Consider the following 7,575-nt stretch of genomic DNA (forward strand, 5'->3'; position numbering starts at 1 on the left):
GGGGGGGGAGTGGCTGAAACTGCTCAAGAAACTGTCCCTGTTCCCGAAGAAGAGAAAAACCTTGGCTTGGGTCACAGAGGGATCTGGTTTCCTGCCCTCCAGCTGACCCTGAATGGGATGCACTGGTCCCAGGCCCTCCTCTGCTCACCAGCTCGACTTGGAGGACAAGGGGCATGCCTGAAGCTGTGCCGCAGCTCTTCTGGCTCAGCTTAAATCCCAGTGGGGAGGTGAGAGGCATGAAACTGCTCCGAGGGACTCAGCCTGCAGATTTATATTTTGGGTGATATCAATGGGGTGTGTGGACTAAGATCTGGAAATGAGACCTGGCTTGGGATATAGAGCATGGCCCACCTTGGCTACACCTGCAGCACAGGGAGATTGGACCCAAAAGAGGCTACCTCAAGAAACAAGCCAAAGTACACATGGTGGAGAGTCCCAAATACCACTACGAGTAGGGAAATAAAATAACCAAAGTCTCCACAAGAGAGACCAAGAGACACCATTCAAAGAACACTTCCTGAATGGACAGGCCCTGGACAGTCAATGAGCCTTCTTTAATACAGCAGTACTCACAGGTGCAGAGTGCATAACAACCTTTTAAAACTAACAAGAGACAGAAAGCTAACCAAAATGACGAAATGGAAGAACTCTCCTCTAAAGAAATTCCAGGAAGAAATGACAGCTAAAGAACTGCTCAAAACAGATATAAGCAACATGACTGAACAAGAATTTGGAACAATAGTTATAAAATTAATTGCTGGGATTGAAAAAAGCATGGAAGACATCAGAGAAACTATTGCTACAAAGACTATGGAGCTTAAAAATAGTTGTGATGAGTTAAAAAATGCTATAAATGAGATACATAATAAAATGGAGGCATCCAATGCACAGATTGAAGAGACAGAGAGGAGAATAGGTGAATTAGAAGACATAATTATAGAAAAAGAGGAAGCTGAGAAAAAGAGAGATAAACTGATCCAGGAACACGAAAGGAGATTTCAAGAGCTGAGCAATACAATCAAAGGGAACAATATCCATATCACAGGAATTCCAGAAGAGGAAGAGAGAGGGAAATGTGCTGAAGGAGTCCTTCAACACATTATAGCAGAGAACTTCCCCAATCTGGGGAAGGAAACAGAGATTGAAATCCAAGAGGCACAAATAACTCCCCTCAGACATAACTTGAATCGATATTCTGCATGACATATCCTAGTGAAACAGGCAAAATATAAGGACAAAGAGAGAATTCTGAAAGCATCTAGGGATAAAAAGGCCTTAACATACAAAGGGAAACCTATCATAGTGGTTACAGACCTATCTACTGAAACTTAGCAGGCCAGAAAGGAATGGCAGGAAATCTCCAATGTGATGAACAGAAAAAATATGCAGCCAAGAATCCTCTATCCAGCAAGCCTGTCATTCAGAATAGGAGAGATAAAAGTCCTTCTAAATAAGTGAAAACTGAAAGAATTTGTCACCACTAAACCAGCCCTACAAGAAATCCTGAGGGGGACTCTATGAAGGAAATGTTGCAAGGAACACAAGGTACCAGAGACACCACCACAAGCATGAATCCTACAAAGAACACAATGACTCTAAACCCATATTTTTCAATAATAACACTGAATGTAAATGGACTAAATGCTCCAATCAAAAACATAGGGTAGCAGAATGGATAGAAGAACAAAATCCATCTATTTGCTGTCTACAAGAAACTCATTTTAGACCTGAGGACACCTTCAGATTGAAAGTAAAGGGATGGAGAAATATCTATCATGCTACGGAAAGTCAAAAGAAAGCTGGAGTAGCTATACTGGACTAAAGTCCAGACAAACTGGACTTTAAAGTAAAGGCAGTAACAAGGGATGAAGAAGGGCATTATATAATAATTACAGGGTCTATCCATCAGGAAGAGCTAACAATTCTGAATGTCTATGCATCGAATACGGATGCATCTAAATACATAAAACTATTAATCACAAACAGAAACAATCTTATGGATAAGAATGTGCTAATAGCAGGGCACCTTAATACTCCACTTACAGCAATGGATAGATCAACGAGACAGAAAATCACTAAAGAGACAATGGGATTGAATGACACATTGGACCAGATGGATTTGATAGATATATTTAGAACTCTACATCCTGAGGCCATGGAATTCACTTTCTTCTCAAGTGCACATGGCACATTCTCCAAGATAGATCACATACTGGGACATAAAGCAGCCCCAATAAATATAAAAGAATTGAGATCGTACCATGCAAACTTTCAGATCAGAATGCTATGAAACTTGAAATCAATCACAGGGAGAAGTCTGGAAAACCTCCAACATGGAGGTTAAAGAACACCCTACTAAAGAAGGAATGGGCCAATCAGGCAGTTAGAGAAGAAATTAAAACACATATGGAAACAAATGAAAATGAAAATGAAACAATTGAAACTCTACGGGATGTGGCAAAGGCAGTCCTAAGAGGAAAGTACATTGCACTCCAGGCCTATTTCAAGAAATTAGAGAAAGCGCAAGTACAAAATCTCACAGCACACCTAAAGGAACTAGAGGGAGAGCAACAAGAGCACCCCAAACCCAGTAGGAGAAGAAAAATAAAAAAATCAGGGCAGAAATAAACAATTTAGAATAAAAAAAAAACAGTTTAACAGATCAATGAAACCAAGAGTTGTTTTTTTGAAAAAATAAACAAAATTGACAAACCTCTAGCCAGGTTTCTCAAAAAGAAAAGAGAGAGCACTCAAACAGACAAAATCATGAATGAAAATGGACTTATTACAACCAACCCCTCAGAAATACAGGCAATTATCAGGGAATACTATGAAAATTTATATGCCAACAAACTGGACAACTTAGAAGAAATGGACAAATTCCTAAACACACACTCACTACCAAAATTCACATGGGAAGAGATAGAAAATCTGAACAGACCCATAACTAGTGAAGAAATTGAATCAGCTATCAAAAATCTCCCAACAAATAAGAGCCCTAGACCAGATGGCTTCCCTGGGGAATTCTACCAGACATTTAAAACATAGTTAATACCCATTCTTCGCAAGCAATTCCAAAAAATAGAAATCGAAGGAAAACTTCCAGACTCATTTTATAAAGCCAGCATCACTTTGATTCCCAAGCCAGGCAGACACCCAGCAAAAAAGAAGGAGAACTACAGGCCAATATCCTTGATGAATACAGATGGAAAAGTCCTCCACAAGATACTTGCAGGGGCGCCTGGGTGGCTCAGTCGGTTAAGCGTCCGACTTCGGCTCAGGTCATGATCTCATGGTTCGTGGGTTTGAGCCCCGCGTCAGGCTCTGTGCTGACTGCCAGCTCAGAGCCTGGAACCTGTTTCAGATTCTGTGTCTCCTTCTCTCTCTGACTCTCCTCTCTCTCTCTCTCTCTCTCAAAAATAAATAAAACCTTAAAAAATTAAAACAACAACAACAACAAGATACTTGCAAATGAATCCAACAGCACATAAAAAGAATTATCCACCATGATCAAGTGGGATTCATACCTGGTTTGCAGGGCTGTTTCAGTATTTGCAAATCAGTCAATGTGATACATCACATTAACAAAAGAAAAGATAAAAGCCATGTGATCTTGTCGATAGATGCAGAAAAAGCATTTGACAAAAACAGCATCCCTTTTTAATAAAGACCCTCGAGAGAGTCGGGATAGAAGGAACTTACTTAAACATCATAAAAGCCATTTATGAGAAGCCCTCAGCTAACATCATCCTCCATGGGGAAAAACTCAGAGCTTTCCCCCTGAGATCAGGAACACGACAGGGATGTCCACTCTCACGACTGTTGTTTAACATAGTACTGAAAGTCCTAACATCAGTAATCAGACAACAAAAAGAAATAAAAGGCATCAGAATTGGCAAAGAANTCTCGTCATCAGGGAAATGCAGATCAAAACCACACCTTACGCCGGTCAGAGTGGCTAAAATGAACAAATCAGGAGACTATAGATGCTGGCGAGGATGTGGAGAAACGGGCACCCTCCTACACTGTTGGTGGAAATGTAAACTGGTGTAACCACTCTGGAAAATTAGTGTGGAGGTTCCTCAAAAAATTAACAATAGAACTCCCCTATGANTCCAACTTGACAATAAACGAATTTTAAAAAGTTTCTGTCTAAAGAATAAATAAATAAATAATAAAAGAATACAAAGCTGGCACTGCATTTTCCTCAGGGTTAACAAAACATACCCATCTTCGTCGTTTTTAAAATTGGGAGATGAGGAAATAAATTTTTAAAAAGTTTTTATTTAGAAATTATTATGTATATACTGGAAGTTGCAGGTATAATTCAGAGAAGTCCTGTGTATATTTTTCAGTTTCTCCTATTGGTTACATCTTAGGTAATTAAACTGCACCAGGAGACTGAGATTGGTATAAAAGGTGTTCACGGTTCTATGTCATTTTATCACATCCACCGCTGCAATCAAGACACAGAACCTAAGATTTTATTTTACCTGCTTTCCTCTTTTGAAGAGGCAAAAGTAAAACATTTCACATTATATGAGCATTAGTGATTATTATTTTTTTTAGTAATTATATTTCAACATTCACAACTGGAGGTAGGCATGAGCAAAAAGTAGTTACTTGATGTCATAATTCAGGATTTTCACAGGACTCTGAACATTTCTTCTGTTGTTTGCAATGTACTGCCCCTTTCCTTTCTGTAAATCTGGTCATCATATGTAAATTCTTTGTGAGCTAACTTTAGATTATAATTCAGTTCTTCTCCTCTGTCATCATTTATGATTGCATTGGCGGAAATATATGTGTTTTACAAAAAGCAAAAATGTGCTCAAGAAAGAACCAAATGGTGAAACAGATCCCATTTAAAAAAGCCATAAACAAACTTACAGCAATAAGTGGTAACATGAATAAATTGCTTTTGCAAGAAAATTCAGACTTAATATCATTACTAAGCCACAGCTGAAAGGCATAACTATATTTCAACTGGTGGTAATGACTGGCACCAGTGGGTTAGAAATGATCTCATGATGGCATCATAATGACTTTTCTTATTTTTAAGAAAACAAAGGACCTTGGAATTTCATCATGGTAGTTAAGGAAATAAAAATTCAATGATGATATAACAGGTGTTATACTATATTCTTTGCAGTGTTCTGGTCTTTAATATAAATACATAAAGATTTAAGAGACTGATTCTCATAGTTTTGGTATAGCTATGGCTCCTAGTTTGTCATAAGGCATACTCATGACATACATAGTTTAATAGTGTTGATCTATTAATCTATTAATAGTTTAATAGATTGATCTCCAGACCAGTGAACACGATTATAACCAATAATTTTATCCATAAAATGAGCTCTTTACAATAAATACAGAAAAAAAGTCTTGTTGAAATATAGAGAGGCTGGGTGGGCACCTGTACTCGCTAACCATACCAGCACAGAGGCTGGCTCTGACACCCCAACTGGTATTAATTAGCAGCTTTTCTCTGAATGTATTTTATAAAATAAGACAGTCTCCTAAGATACTCTCTGAAAAGAATTATATTTTTAATAACACAAACAGAACATGATTGTTTTTAATACAGATCTACCTACATGTTCACCAAAGTCTACAAATTCCTTCTGGCATCTCAGCCCTTCCTTTGGGGATCATTTTTCCTTGTCTCAAAGTTCTTAGAAATTTCTTTAGAAAAGAGATCTTTCAGTTTGTGAGTAATGTGCTGATTTCACACTGGAAGGTATATGGCTAGGTTGACAGTTATCCTCTCTTAGTATTTTGAAGATATTATCCCATCTTCTGATTGTCTCAAACTGTCACTCCTTTTAAGTCTGCTGTGTTATTTACACTCTAGCTCCTTTTAAGAACTTCTCTTTGTCTTTGGCAATCTGCAGTTTCATTGTGTGTTTAGGTGTCTTTTTCTTTTTCTTTTATTTGAATTTCATTGGGATTGTGAATCTGGAGGTTTGTGTTTTCTTCATTCTGCAAAATTCTTAGCCAATGTCATTTTGAATATTGCCTTTTCCTAATTCTATTATCTCGCTCAGGAAATCTGATTAGACTTTTGTTAGACCTCCTTACTCTGCTTTCCATGTTCCCGGATTTTCTTTTCACTATTTTCAATCAGCTATTTGAGTTCAATCTATTTAGTTCACTGAGTTTCTAATTTGATTTCTAAAATGTCTTTGGAACATTTTTTATTTTGCCTGATCACTTTTCATAGTCCTTTATGTCGTAGTTATACATGAGTTTATATTTCTTTAAGCATATTAAGCATTCCTATTTTATATCCTGTATGAACTAATTTCTAGTCCTATAGTCTTAGTGGGTTTAACATAGTGGGATTTTTTTCATGCTATGGATTTTTGCTTATACTGGTTTATTTCTCACTTAATATGATATTACATAGAACTCATGTTGTTTCAGATTTTGGCTATGAGAATTTTTTGAAGTTCAAGTTAGAGTGTTTTCCTTAGATTTGATTTATTTTTGCTTCTAACAATCATCTAGAGATATTACCTAGCAAGGACCAGTCCAAATTAAATTCTTAGCCATGGGTTTTTCAGGTCACTGAATTCTTTGAAATTTGTCTCCAAAACCATGTAAAGACTTGCTGGTGGTTTTGAATTCTCAAAAATTTTTCCCAAACTCCTCTACCTTGAACCAAATCTAAGGCATCTCTTTCCTAGTTCTTTCTACAGGGTGTTTTATGTTGTTATATCAATTAGAAAATGCATTATTAAGGGGGCACCTGGGTGTCTCAGTTGCCTGAGTTTCCGACTTGGGCTCAGGTCATGATCTCGTGGCCTATGAGTTCAAGTCTCGCATCAGGCTTGTGCTAGCAGCTTCTGATTCTGTGTCTCCATCTCTCTCTGCCCCTCCCTGCTCATTCTGTCTCTCTATTTCAAAAATAAATAAACATTAAAAAATACATTATTAACTAATAGACTATAATATATAAAATAACAACAACAATAATATCTTTACCCTTTTATTGAAAGAACCATTTTGAGAGGTTTTGGATTCATGAAGGAGTCTCTCATCCAAAACTTCTTCCTTAGCCTTCAATTCTCCAAACAGAAGTGGCCCATTAAATCCCAAGGTCTAGGCTACCACCAAATATTGGATACTCCCAGAGCTGCTGCCAATGACAGTACTATATTTACTGTCTGGGGTTATGTTTTCTCATGGTTAGGGGCTCCTGTTCCTGCCAGTTCAGATATTCATATAAAGATTAAATGTTGTAGCCAGTATTTCCAACTGTTCTGTACTAGGAATGTTTCATTTATAATAATACCTAAAAGGAAATTTAGAATATCATTTATAGGTATCAGAAAACTACTAGAACAAAGTCTTAGAGCAAAGGATAATAAAACAAATTAAATGGTAGAGTGAAGGAAAGAAAAGTGGAAGGAAATGAAAGTATATTTAATTTGCTTATTATTCATAGGAGAAAGTCATGATATTGTCTTAAAAATAGAATTAAACAGTATATACAATTATATTGTTTATATACAATTATATATATTATATACAATTGAATATATACAATTAATATGTTTATAAAGATAA

This window comes from Crocuta crocuta, unplaced genomic scaffold, assembly GCF_008692635.1.
Source record: "Crocuta crocuta isolate KB4526 unplaced genomic scaffold, BGI_CrCroc_1.0 scaffold14, whole genome shotgun sequence".
Taxonomy (NCBI): domain Eukaryota; kingdom Metazoa; phylum Chordata; class Mammalia; order Carnivora; family Hyaenidae; genus Crocuta; species Crocuta crocuta.